This window comes from Triticum urartu, unplaced genomic scaffold (genome assembly GCF_003073215.2).
Source record: "Triticum urartu cultivar G1812 unplaced genomic scaffold, Tu2.1 TuUngrouped_contig_6996, whole genome shotgun sequence".
Lineage (NCBI taxonomy): Eukaryota > Viridiplantae > Streptophyta > Magnoliopsida > Poales > Poaceae > Triticum > Triticum urartu.
The window spans coordinates 1-13,741 of record NW_024117803.1 but is presented as its reverse complement, the minus strand read 5'-3'; the positions used below and the strand labels follow the sequence as shown (position 1 = coordinate 13,741).

Here is a 13,741-nt window from a genome sequence, read left to right as displayed (position 1 = left end):
CTTTATCGGTCAGACCGCATAACAACATATGTTGTTCCCTTTGTCATTGGTATGTTACTTGCCTCGAGATTCGATCGTCGGTATCTCAATACCTAGTTCAATCTCGTTACCAGCAAGTCTCTTTACTCGTTCCGTAATACATCATCCCGCAACTAACTCATTAGTTGCAATGCATGCTTGCAAGGCTTATAGTGATGTGCATTGCCGAGTGGGCCCGGAGATACCTCTCCGACAATCGGAGTGACAAATCCTAATCTCGAAATACGCCAACCCAACAAGTACCTTTGGAGACACCTGTAGAGCACCTTTATAATCACCCAGTTATGTTGTGACGTTTGATGGCACACAAAGTGTTCCTCCGGTAAACGGGAGTTGCATAATCTCATAGTCATAGGAACATGTATAAGTCATGAAGAAAGCAATAGCAACAAACTAAACGATCAAGTGCTAAGCTAACGGAATGGGTCAAGTCAATCACATCATTCTCCTAATGATGTGATCCCGTTAATCAAATGACAACTCATGTCTATGTTTAGCAAACTTAACCATCTTTGATCAACGAGCTAGTCAAGTAGAGGCATACTAGTGACACTCTGTTTGTCTATGTATTCACACCTGTATTATGTTTCCGGTTAATACAATTCTAGCATGAATAATAAACATTTATCATGAAATAAGAAAATAAATAATAACTTTATTATTGCCTCTAGGGCATGTTTACTTCACTTCAAATTTATTATATCCATTGGAGTTCGCTCCACATAAGGATGGTGTCATCCGCATATTGGAGGTGCGAGACTCCACCTACTGCAATCAAGTGGGCCACCACCGCACATAGATGGCCAACACATCTCACTTTATACATAATGGCTGCTGAGCCATCAACAACAATATTAAATAAGAACAGAGAGAGTGGGTCATCTTGCCTCACCCCCTCTCGAGTGCTTAAAAAATGGGTCTGTCTCCATATTAATGTTGATGGCAGTGTGCCCACTACTAACAAGCTGCATAATGCGGGTAACCCATCTATGGTTGAACCCTTTGCACTCAAGGGAATCTTGTGTAGAAATCCCAACTAAGCGTATGATAAGCCTTATTGAAATCAATCTTGAAAAAGACCTCCTTTTGACGTTTAGTCTTAACCTCGTGAATGATTTCATGTAGTGCCAGTAGCCCATCATGAATTAGATCACCCTTAATGAAGGCGACTGGTTTGGATTGGTAATTCGAGCTACTATAGGTGTCGCCCCAATGGCGTGCGCCTTGGCTAGGATGCGGGAGATCACGTTAATAACTGTGATCGGTCGAAACTGGCGAATGTCCGTCGCCCCAACTACTTTGGAGGTCAACATAACCACTTCATAGTTAAGGCAGGATGTGTCGAGCACCCCTTTATAGAAATCCTGGAATATAACCATCGCCACCCTTTAACGACCTTCCAGAATTTCATAAAAAATTCGGACAGGAAGCCCAGCCGGGCCCATGGCAGAGTCGGGTTTCATCGAGTTCAATGGCGCTTCAACTTCAGCCACTGAAAAGGGCTCCATGAGCCTCAGACACCCCCCCCTAGAGACCCTCATCTCGAAGGGCCATACATCCTCCCGAAGACTCACCTCAGCCCATTGTTGACCGTTGAAAAGGTTTTCATATAAACCATCAACATGAGAGTGGATCTCCACCTTGTCCCGAAGCATCGTGGGACCATCCCAAAGGACCACATTTGAGGATCGACGATGACGGCTGTTGGCAATAGCCTGGAAGTTCACCCGTAAATGTCAAATTTAAACGGCCTCGAAGACAACAGTAAATCTCCTCGTTTCAGAACAACGTCATGAGGCTATCCTCGAGAGCATATCTCTCCATCCATTCCTCCGGATCCAGACCCACCGTGGTTGGCCTATCATCAAAGGACTGGATGGCCACAAGGAGCTCCGCCTTGCAGATCCTCAAGTCTCGCCCAGTTTGGACCCCTAACCCCGCGTGAATTACCTCGATAACTTGGTACAGTGATGCCAAGTGTATAACACCGACATCGATCGGTTGGGGAGTCCAGCGCCTCGAACCACTACTTGACCGCCTTGGCAAAACCCGGCTGGCATAGCTAGAACAACTCGAAATGAAACCGTGGCGGTGACCGAGGACTAGTTTCCCTGGATGACACCAAGGGGACATGATCTGACCAGTGGCAGTGCCAGCACCAGGAGGCTGTGCGTTCAAATGCACCAATCTTTTTGTAATGTCTTATTTTCTTGTATAAATATGAACAAAATTAAGTTTGCAATAAAAAAAAGTTATGGGGGACCCAACCTTAGTCAGTAGTCACTGCTCGAAGAGCTGCTAGGGGAAATTTATGTTCCCTTCAAATGCAACACTCATAGTATCATAGTGCTAAACTCTGATCTTTGTCTATTTTGCTCTTTGAAATTTGTTGAACGCCATGTTCAAAATGCTGAGCTGACAACTTGACGCTCGATCCAGGTTAGTATCTCTCCCTCTCTTTTTTTTTTGCTGGGAATCCAGTTTAGTATCTCAAACATTAAATGGTAGTGATATATGGCCCTGGAAACTGATCAAACGAACTAATTCCTATAGTAGTATATGTGGACCCAATCAATCTCTAGTGTGCAGATATCTCCATCAAAAATACACTCGTCTTCTCGAGCACAAAATTAATGCCCAATACTTATCATTATACAAAGAAAGGAAGTAGTTAATGCCTCAATTAGTGAGAAGCGAGTCGAGAGCATATCCATCCAAGAGCGTTCACCTATAAAAGCATCCCTGCTCGATGAATCCATCCTGTACCTTCCGAGACTGTATTCCGTTGCCTTGTGAACCAGCACTCTTGCTCGATCAATCGATCGATCCTGTGCCCGGCCACTGGTTGGCAACCATCTTAGGCAATGGCAGGTCGCCCGTTGCTGGCCCCGGCCGTCACGCTGCGTCCTCCTGGACCAGCGTTGGGCTCGAGGGCCTCGCTATACGTCGGCGACCTCGATGATGGCGTGGCGGAGGGGCACCTCTATGCCCTGTTCTGCAAGGTGGGGCCCATGGCGTCCCTCCGTATATGCCGGGACGTCACTGACAGGTCACTTGGGTACGCCTATGTGAATTTCTACAGTCACGAGGACGGTGAGTGTGTCTTCATCTCTTTTTTTTTCGGGGTTGTCTTCGTCTCTTTACATGTTCATCTAATCAGGCTTGGATCCGGGATACAAAGAACCTACGAGGTTGTGTGGTTATAGATCTATTTGGTTACGAAGTCTGTGATTTACTAGATTTCCCATACAAGATGTGGCACAACATGGTTGAAGTTTTATTTTGGCATTTTCTTGTTCTGGTCAACCGAGGCGAGGGTCTTTTGATGAAACGTGCGTAGATAGTGTGTTGACCTGCAGTTTGTAGAACAACGTGTCACTAACATGAGGAGTGTCGGAATCCGTAACCGATTCGGGTTTGTGTAATCTGGTGCTATCGGAATCGGTCTCGGAATAGGATAAATGATTGGCAAAAGCAAATGGACACACACATTGGTTGCAATTAAACGGGTGTTTACCTACATGCCATATATTTCTGTCATAGAAGAAATTGACATGTTCCTATTATTGGTGATGTCTTTCTTATTCAGGTCATAACACTTGAGAATTGAATCGCAAGTTGAATTGTAGTTTGTTGTTAAGTTAGGTTGGTTGTTTTCAAATTAGCCAACATTAATTGCTGTTTGTGTCTGAGTGAAAGGCTTCATACACTGCTTGTGTTTATTATGAACAGAAGAGAATAGGAATTTGGGCTAAAATCCTATTAAGAGTTCTCCATAGATTGTGCACCATGGGGTAGAAAATCGCCGTAGATAATATAGTGTTGTCGGAATCCGACTCAGAACCGGATGTATGATTTGGGAAAAACAAGTAGACACACACAATTCTTCCAATTAATATGTGTTTATCTGTTCGCTGAGTTGTCTATCTTATTTATGTTGTAACATTTGGGAGTTGAATCGTTAGCGAGAGGAATTAGTTTTTATTAAATTAGGTCGCATGACTTGTTTTCAATTCAGCCAAGATTGATCATTGTTACCAATGAGGGAATGACTTCATAGATTGCATTTGGCGATTAGGAAGAGAATGGAATTTTGACTGAATCTCGATAAGACTTCTTTATAGATTGGGTTTATGCACATTCCATAAGAAAACCAAGACCCTTGCTTTGATAGATCACAACAAGAAATATAACTTCAATGCACTATAGATTAGGAAGAGAATGGAATCAGCAGTTTGCAGATTGGGAAGAGAATGGAATCAGCAACTTGTAGAACATGTTGCTTAGCACTGACATCCGTGTTAGAATCTGTAACCGATTCGGGTTTCCAATATGGCACAAAATCTTTGTGGAAACAAATGCTGTCAGAATACGACTTAGAGTCGGATGTATGATTCAGAAAAGTCAAGTAGGCACACACACCGGTTGTAATTAATGTGTTTTTATCTACCTATATATTTTTGTCACAAACTAAATGTTCCCATTATTGTTGATGTCTTACTTATGCCGTAATACTTGGATTGAATCGTCAGCTAGAGTAATTGTAGTTTTTTGTGAACTTTGGGTTGGTTTGTTTCAAATTAGCTAACATTATTTGTTGATTCCATCTGTGTTTATGGCTTCATAGATTTCTTCTGGTCATTATGAATAGAAAATAATAGAATTTGGGTAAAATTCGACGCGGATAATAATGTTGCCGAATATGTCAGAATCTGAGTCAAAATCGGATATATAATTTTGAAAAATATAGTAGGCACACACAATTATTATTTCAATTAATGCATTTTTTCTACTTGCGGGATTCTGTCATAAACAAAATGTTATGTTCATATTATCGGCGTCGTCTATCTTACTTACAATCTAACTTTTGGGAGTTGAATTGGTTTGCGAGAGAAAATTTAGCTCTTTGTTAAATTGGGCCACACGGTTTATTTATAAGATAGCCAAGATTTGTAGATTGCACATGGGAATTAAGAACATAAGAGAATGGAAGTAGAGCTTAAATTTCCTTATGATTTCATTGTAGATTGTGCACCATGCATGGTGTAGAACATCATCATGGAAGTTAACATTGTCACAATCCGACTCGGACTCGGATGTGCATATGATTAGGAAAAAACAAATAGCTAAACAAGAATTTGGTTACAATTAATGTGTGTCTATGTTCTTATTTCTTTCTATCTAAACAAAAGGACATGTTTCTGTTATTGGTGTTGTTTATCTTTTTTATGGTGTAACATTTGGGAGTTGACTTGGTTAGTGAGTGATTTTTTTTAAAGTTTAGTCCATGCAGTTTGTTTTATAGTTTAACAAATATTCATTGTTGTTTCTATTGATTCCTTCATAAGTTGGTGTGGCAATTTGGAAAATATAAACAAGAGGGAACTGAATGTGGGTTAAAAGTTCGTTAAGATTTTTTCTAGTTTGTGCACAATGGTGTTGAAACGTGCTACATTACACTAGGTAGATTGTATGATCATGATGCCCCATGGATTTCATAGTTAACCTATTCAAATATTCATTAGTTTATCCATGCTCCACGCTGCCAAATTAGTGAAGAGCAAAATTGTACATAGTTCAAATTGGATATTAGCTTTGCATATCGGACATCCGATAATTGTCTGTTCGATGAACATCCAGTCATATATAATACACCATGTTCTATCGTGGTCAATTATACATATACATACCATACCTACACTATTGTTTTCACCTTAACCTGATTTCTTTTTCTTTGCATGTTTGCTTGCCCTACTAGAGGATTTGAGTTTAATACCACAATTACCTCTAATAATTTTGTATGTGATTGTTTTGCAGCCAAACATGCATTAGACTCTTTAAATTTTACCCCTGCCAACGGGAAGCATATTCGAGTTATGTTCTCGAATAGGGACCCAACGCTGCGATTGAGTGGAAAGGCCAATATATTCATAAAAAATCTTGTGCCAAATATTGATGGCAAGAGCTTGAGTGATATGTTTGGTCAGTATGGCACTATACTATCATGCAAAGTGGCCACTCACTTTAATGGTCAATCAAAAGGGTACGGATTTGTTCAGTTTGCGGACGAGACATCTGCCAATGATGCCATCGACAGCTTGAATGGCAAGTTGGTGAATGGCAAACGAATTTTTGTAGGTCTCTTCATTCGTCGGCAGGAGAGGCAGCCAAATATCAGCTTGAGTAATTATACAAATGTATATGTGAAGAACTTGCCAAAGGAATTCACTCACAATGACCTTCTGCAAGAGTTTGGTCCATTCGGTACAATTACTAGCGCTATAATCATGAGAGATAATGATGGAATATCCAAATGCTTCGGATTCGTTAACTATGGGGAATCAGAATGTGCTGCAGAAGCTGTGAAATTCTTAATGGGAAGATGATTAAGGATACAATTTTGTATGTGGGAAGAGCTCAGAAAAAGTCAGAAAGAGAAGCAGAACTGAAAGAAAACTTTGAGTGTGCGAGAAATGAGAAATTCAAAAAGTTTGAAGGGCTCAATCTATACGTGAAGAATCTAGATGATAGTATTAATGATCTAAATCTTAGAGGGTTATTTGAAGTTTTTGGTGAGATAGGATCATGCAAGGTACTTCTCTCTTTATTTGCTAGCTAATTCTGTTTCTTAATATCATGGCTCACCTTCTTAACATTTTGTTAGGTTATGGTTGATTCACAAGGAAGGAGCAAGGGTTATGGCTTTGTGTCATTTACAACTATTGAAGCTGTCCACAAGGCTGTAAGTAACATGGTTTAGTTGTATGCAAACCTGCCCAATGCATCCAGTTGACTAGTTTAGATTATTAAATCATCTTTAATCAATGTGGTAGATTGACGGGATGAACAGGAAGATAGTCGGCAAAAAGCCATTGTATGTTGGTGTAGCTCAACGCAAAGAGGAAAGACGAGTGATGCTAGTGGTAAGTCTTTCCCAAGTGATCATTTTGTACATTAGGTGCCTTCTGCTGATAAGTGATAAGTACTGACTTCTTTTAATTAATCTTAAATGCTGATAAGTGCTGTTTGAGTTCTAATATTGCTATGTGTCCATGTCTACTACATGTCCAATTATTCACGTATTATTTGTTTCATTTTTACACATATCTGATGAACTAAAAGAAAATCTGTTCAGTTATAAATAAGTTGTATATTGTCCCATCCTAAGAATAACATAAACTGAGAATCAATGTGGATGAGTGTTAACAAAATGGTTATTTATTTACCGTCCAAATAAAGTTAAGTAAAACAGGTTCTCTCTTGTCACCTGTGTGTCACTGAATATTTGAACATTAGATCTGCAACTGTTTCAAGAATATAAACAAGGAACACAGCACAAGCTTAATGCTACCGACATTGTTTCTAGGCCCACTTTGCTCGTATTCAGAACACAGGAGTTCTAGCACCCGCAGTACCACAAAATTTTGCTCCCCGTCAGTTCTACGTCGGTCCAGGAGTGCCTGGCATGTTCCCACCACAGGTTCGTGCAGGCTTCGGGTATCAACAATTCCCACAACAGCATTTCAGTCCTTGGGTTCCTAGCGGCATGACGCCATATACGTATAACATGCCGAGGCCACTGCACCATGCTTGGCGTGGTGTGCATCAAGAAATCAATCTACACCGACAGGTATTATGGCATGAGAGATGAACATTTTTTGACTTAATTTTTTTAATCCTTAATTCATCAGCTACTCTTGCAAAGTGCATCCAGCCGTGCCCATGTTCAGATTATGTCACAAGTAGTCAATTCACCTGACTTTCTTGCTTTTACAATGCAGATGGTGTACCCAAATACCAACCAAGCCTTCACATACATGCCAAATTCTATGAATGTGAATGCCAACTCTGTGATGGTTCCCCCGGGCTTCGCACAAACTGATAGTACTGTCTCTACTCCATCTGTTCCAAGCAAGAACACCACCACCACTGCTGTAGATTCTTCTTACCTGGAGAAACAACATCCCGTAAGGACAGTGGAATTATATTAGGACGTGCTAATTTCACAGTTACAAATTTTACTTGGCATGCATGTTTATATATTAGCCATTTATGTCAATGAAGGGTGAATTTTTAGTTTGGTCGTATACTTTGTTTATCTTGCAGATTCAAGACGAGAAATTGTACCCACTGGGCGAACTGCTTGAGCCAGAATTAGGAGGGAAGGTGACAGGGATACTGGGTGAAGCAATGGAAGCTCTGCAAGGATGGAAACTGGAAGAGGCCAGGGATACTGTTGACCTTGCAACCATACCATCATCATCGACCTTGAGTGTTAGCAGAGATGCTATTGACCCCGCTTCGACAGCGTCGTCCTCGAGTGCTTCCGCTGACGGTGCTAACCTTGCTCGGTCACCATCATCCTCGAGTGCTTGAACGCTGGTTCCTAACATCTCTGTCGACCTGAAATTTAGATGGTTGGATAATGTTTAAGAAGATTCCTGGTTTGATGTTGCTTCATGATATTTTCGGTCATGAGTTTTATTCTTGTTTGTTTGTTTGTTCTTAGGTTAAAGTGCAACTGCATTTTCCCCAATATTTAGGATAAATTCATCAAATAAAAAATTAGACAGTGCCCTGTTCCTTTGGCAGTGATCCTAGTTTCTTCCAATATTACGTAAAAGATATAATAGTTTAACGATATCTGTTTAACAATTCATGATGGCCTCACAAAACACACACACACAAACCAACCAAAAGTGCAAATAGGGTGTTATGGCAAATAGCTTCAGCCTCTAAATCAGCTAAATTGATGCTAAACAGGGGCTTAATGGCGCTAAAACTGCTAAGTAGTATATGGAGATGTCGACTAGAATTTGCTTTTCTCTTCTACAACTATTTTCTCCTAATCTTTTGTAAGTTTATATATTACTAATGTTCAACTCATCTACCCGGGGAAAAGGCCCTCTCCTCCATGACAGAACGAAAATCCTAAGCCCCCTCGCCGCGCGCCGTACAACGCCCCAGGGTAGCTTGTGCCAAACGGTCAATGTGCCCGCGGGTTGCCTCAGGCGAAGGCGTCGGCGGCGTGAACCATGTGCAGTGGGATGCTAGGGGTGAGAGACCACAGGAATGTTTAGAGTATTGTGCACATCTCACAGATTGCTAGATGTTTCATGTGATGTAGAAGTACATATGTGCATTCAAACTTGTCGATAGATGCATGGAAGAAACTACTTAAGAATTCTGAGGCATACAATGTGGAATTTGCAAGCTTCATCTCCGCAGGTGTATAGCACCATGCATGTGCCATCAAGCTTACGTAACCGTTGAATATGATTACGTCTAGCTCACCAAACAGCCCTGCGATGCAGGTATGCTGTGTTTCTTTCTCCTTCTCTTAAACACGTAATCCTTGAGCGCTGCAACCATAGCATCGTTTCTCTGTAGAGAAGCTCATCAAGCTCATGCATCTTCTGCCGGATGAAACGATGATCGACATTGTTCTCTTGCAAGGATGCAAGTTCAGACCGGAGCCTCTCAATATCACGTAGCACATGCCCAAAGGTTTTACTGCTCCATTTCCAAAGATTCTACAGAGTTCCTTCAACGAGTTTGACACCGACTCCACTCCGCACCCATGTGTCGGTGCACAAAATTAGGGGCTCTCCTTTTGCACCCCTTAACTTGTGCACAGGCAGTCAGAGCCGCGCCCACGGTCGCACTGAGCAGGGAAGAGGAGGGATGCCGGACGACAAGACAACTGAAGCAACGCCAAGACCAGAGACACAAAGAGCAAGGGAGCGAAGTGGACTTCCCCGGCAAGACTCTTGCCGGGGCAACCTCCGCAGCCCCGGCAAGAGCCTTGCTGGGGCAACTTGCCCTATGCCAGCTGAGCACGCCGCCCTTGAGCCAAGGGGTTCCAATGCCATCAACCGCATCGAAACCAAGGCTCGGGAGGCACCTGCATGGTGGCATGCAGATCTTTGTGGAGATCATAAATACACAAGATCAGATGAGAACCAGAAGACGACAATCCTTTGGCGAGATCCTTGCCAAGGAAATCCATGTGACCCCCGGCAAGATCCTTGCCGGGGACGACAACGGTGCCACGGCAAGACCCTTGCCGGGCCCCCGGCAAGACCCTTGCTGAGGACATCTGCGGGGCCGCAGCCAGGCCCACGTCTGTCAAGACTCCACCACCGCTCCCATGCAGCTGCTAGCTCAACCAGTTGGGCAGGCGTCTACGTGGCAGCATGCGGCCTCCACACCGACTCAGCAAGCACCTGCGTGGTGGCACCGCTCCCATACAACGCCTCGTCGGCTCGGACGCGCGTCGGAGCCAGGCGAGGTGGCGACAGCTGGGATGAGCTTCCTTGCCGTCCCCGATAAAGCAAGAGGGGCACGTTGGAAGCACATTAAATGTGTTTGTCCGACGGTGCCAGAGGATAGACTCAGCCACGATACTCCTTTCCACCTCCTGTGTGCCACTGTGGCAACCCCTTTTGTCTATAAAAGGAGGCCCGAGGCGTACTGGAGGAGGATTCGGATCTTTGGAACTAGGGACACAGCGTAGCTAGTTCAAGAACTCAAGAACACTCAAATATACATCAAAGCAGGACTAGGGTATTACGCGTCTCCGCGGCCCGAACCTGGGTAAACGATCCTTGTGCTGACCGCCAGACCTGCTCTTTGCACAACTCTGCGCCCGCCAACCATAGAAGGGATCCCAGTGATTCCATAGGTGTCGTTTCCACCGAGATCTTTGGTCGCGTCACGTAGGGGGCACGCAGTTCTGGAAATCTGGTCTGGTTGAAGCAGCTGCTTCATCATGGTCGTCACTCCAAGGATGAAGACGACCGAACAAGTGGCATCCTCGGTGGATGCAATGAACACTCGTGCAGCAGCAAATAAGCTAAGTCATGCAAAACTTTGAGCAATTCCTTTTTATATATAAGGTTATCGTCCTCGACGATCTTGCCCTGTGTATGGAAAACCTGCACGCAATGGGGCCCTGCCACTATTGGCAACTCCCTCGTTCTATTTCGAGACCACTCAATAGTTCTAGCGGCTGCGTCGAGAACGGCATGGTGACCTTCTATGATTGGCAACGCTCTCGTTCTGTCTCGAGTCCGCTCGACAGTTCGAGCGGCCGCGTTAAGAGTAGTGAGGTGGTTTGCCCGACAGCAAGCACACCCTGCAGGCCATTGGGGATCCGTCCTCGAGGGGCCGCGACCTGGGTTTTCGCACCGGCAAGCCTACCCGATTAACGTAGGGTGTACATACAAAGGGAGATCAAATGGGAAAATAACATGCATCGTTTCAAAAGCACTTTAGAGTTATACTACATCAATTGTTGCTGCGGTTCTAACTAAAGATAAAAATTGTCTTGGTTGTGCACCTGCAACGGCGATAAGAAACGGGGTGCCTAGTCCCGGCGCTGGCCTTCTATCCTCCGAACTCCGTCGATGCGGCTGATGACGGGCTCGATACGCTCCTTGAGTGTCGCGGGGTCCATGTCCTCCGGCAAGCTATCCAGCGCAGCTTTGAAGTTGAGGTCAGGGTTCCAGTACGCCACCTTGGTGAGGACCTTGGTCATGGCACCCCGGCAAAGCCTCCAGGCCTCATCAACCAGAGAGGCCGCCCTGTTAGAGCGGAACTGCTCCAGGGCCCCGAGAACACCCTCGAAGAACAAGGTCAGCCTGGCATTGGGACTCACGTTCGGCTCCGGGACGTACCTCATGTTTGGCATCCCCATGGTAGCCAGCTGCGTGGTGATCCTACCGGTGATGTCGGCGAGGCGGCTGATCCAGAGGTTTTCGCCCTTCACAAAATCCTCGTGGTTGGCGGCTTCATTCTTCCGCAGCTGCCTCTCCTTCTCTAGATTCTTGGTTAGTGTCTCCTCCCGGGCCCTGACCTCCGACAGCGTACCCTCCAGACCCTCCAGCTTTAGCTTCAGGTCTTGGATGGAGTTGTTGGCCTTGGAGAGTAGCTCGGCCTTGCCGAGGACTGTGGCCTGCACATCAGCCAAATCGCCTTTGGCCGCGTCCCTCTCCCTCGTCAGCTCTAGGATCTGCTTCTTCAGCCCGTCCCTCTCCACCTCTAGCTCGTTCACCTTGCCGGCATGGACCTGGGCCTGAGCATTGAGTGCCTCTACTCCAGTTCCTGGGTCCGCTACACGACAAGCTCCTTGACCTCCTCGACCTTCCCGCGGAGTGTCACGGCGAGTTTCTCCTCGCGGGCGGCAAGGTCCTCCTCCTAGCAGTTCAGCGCGGCCTGGTGCTGGCGCCGAGCGGCCTCGTCCTTGGCGGCCTGTTGTCTCGCCGCCTCCCGGGCCTTCTCGATATCGGCCTGCTTCATGACAAGCTCCAGCTTGCGCTCGGCCAGCAGATCCTAGGCGGTCTTCTGTTCCTCACAGGCCTGGCGGAACCAAGCCTGCGTCTCGATGACGCACCCCTCGAGGTCCGCCTCTGCCTTGTCCACCGCTGCCATCCTGCACTTGGCCTTGTCCAGGCGGGCACGGTGAAGCGCCTGGAGCTTGTGGAAGTTGGCGCTCATGCCCTGGAGGAGCCTCTCTTCCTGGGAACCACCGCCATCGGCGCTCAGTTCGTCAACGACCTCAAGCCCGGCGGCGGCAAGCACCTCGTCGTCGAACACCTCCCCCTCAGAGGGCGCCCTGGTGCTCGCCGTCCATGGGAGGTGGACGAACAGGTCGTCGCTCACCTTCAGGTACTTGCTCGAGCCAGAGGCGGCGGAGGAGGAAGGATGGTCGTCAACCACCTCCTCCTAGACATGCCGGTCTCCCCGGCAGGCCCCTTGGCGGCGTCCTCAGCAACGCCCTTGGCGGCCTCCTAAGCGGTGATCTTGTCGGCCTCGGCCACGGCATCCCTGGCAATCTCCTTGATGAAGGTGTCCACGTCCTCTGGGTCCGCCGAGGAAGGATCTGGATTCCGAGAAAGGGAATGAGGCGAAGTCAAGACCAAAATTCAAAAGAAGAAAAACGAGCGGGGACAGAAGGCAAACAACTCACCCATGCCAAGCTGGGAAGAAGTGGCCCCCTCCCAACCAACGTTCGGTGCCGGGACGAAGCCGTCGGTGCCCAGGTTCGCCTCCTCCTCCTCCGTGCGCATGGGCTCGGTGCTTGGCGCCCTTGCTGGGGACGCCCCTTGGGGCGGCGTGGTTGATGGGGGTGGTGTGTTGGGGGTGGCCCTCAGTGACTCCTCCTGGTGCTGTCCTCCTCCTGCAACCACGGCAAGGTCAGCACCAAGAGATCGTGTCCCAGCACACGTTGATGAGGAGTGAGTGATGAACGCATGCTGGGGGCTGCGCCGGGGGCTGATATCCGGGCTGCTCTCCACCAGTAGCGGCGTACTCGAGGTGCCCGCCGGGGGCTGACCGCCTGTCGAGGCCCTGGCCCTCTTCGCCACCCTCTGGGCCAGCGTCTCCATATCCCTGCAAAGATGAGGACAAGTCAAGACAAGTGGCACGATCTAAGGGGACGGAGATGACAAAAGACAATATACTTACTCATCCTCCGCCCTCTCTTCCGTTGCCTTCCTCTTCCTCCTCTGGCTAAGAGACCCGAAGTCGAAGATGACCTCCGTGTCGTCGCCTGCGGGAGGAGGGGAAGCGGGTGGAGACCGAGGACGCTTGGACGAAGAAGAGGCAGTCGCTTTCTTCTTCGCCACCACAGCCTTCACCACCATCCTCGCCGCTGCGGCCCTCGTTTGGCGCACGGACACCTCTTGGGGTTGTTTCGGGT

General features: G+C 46.6%; 1 pseudogene; it reads left to right on the top strand.

The window, feature by feature from the left end:
• The first annotated feature begins 2,903 nt into the window (after positions 1–2,903).
• LOC125531382 lies at positions 2,904–8,415 on the top strand (annotated as a pseudogene).
• The last annotated feature ends 5,326 nt before the right edge of the window (positions 8,416–13,741 follow it).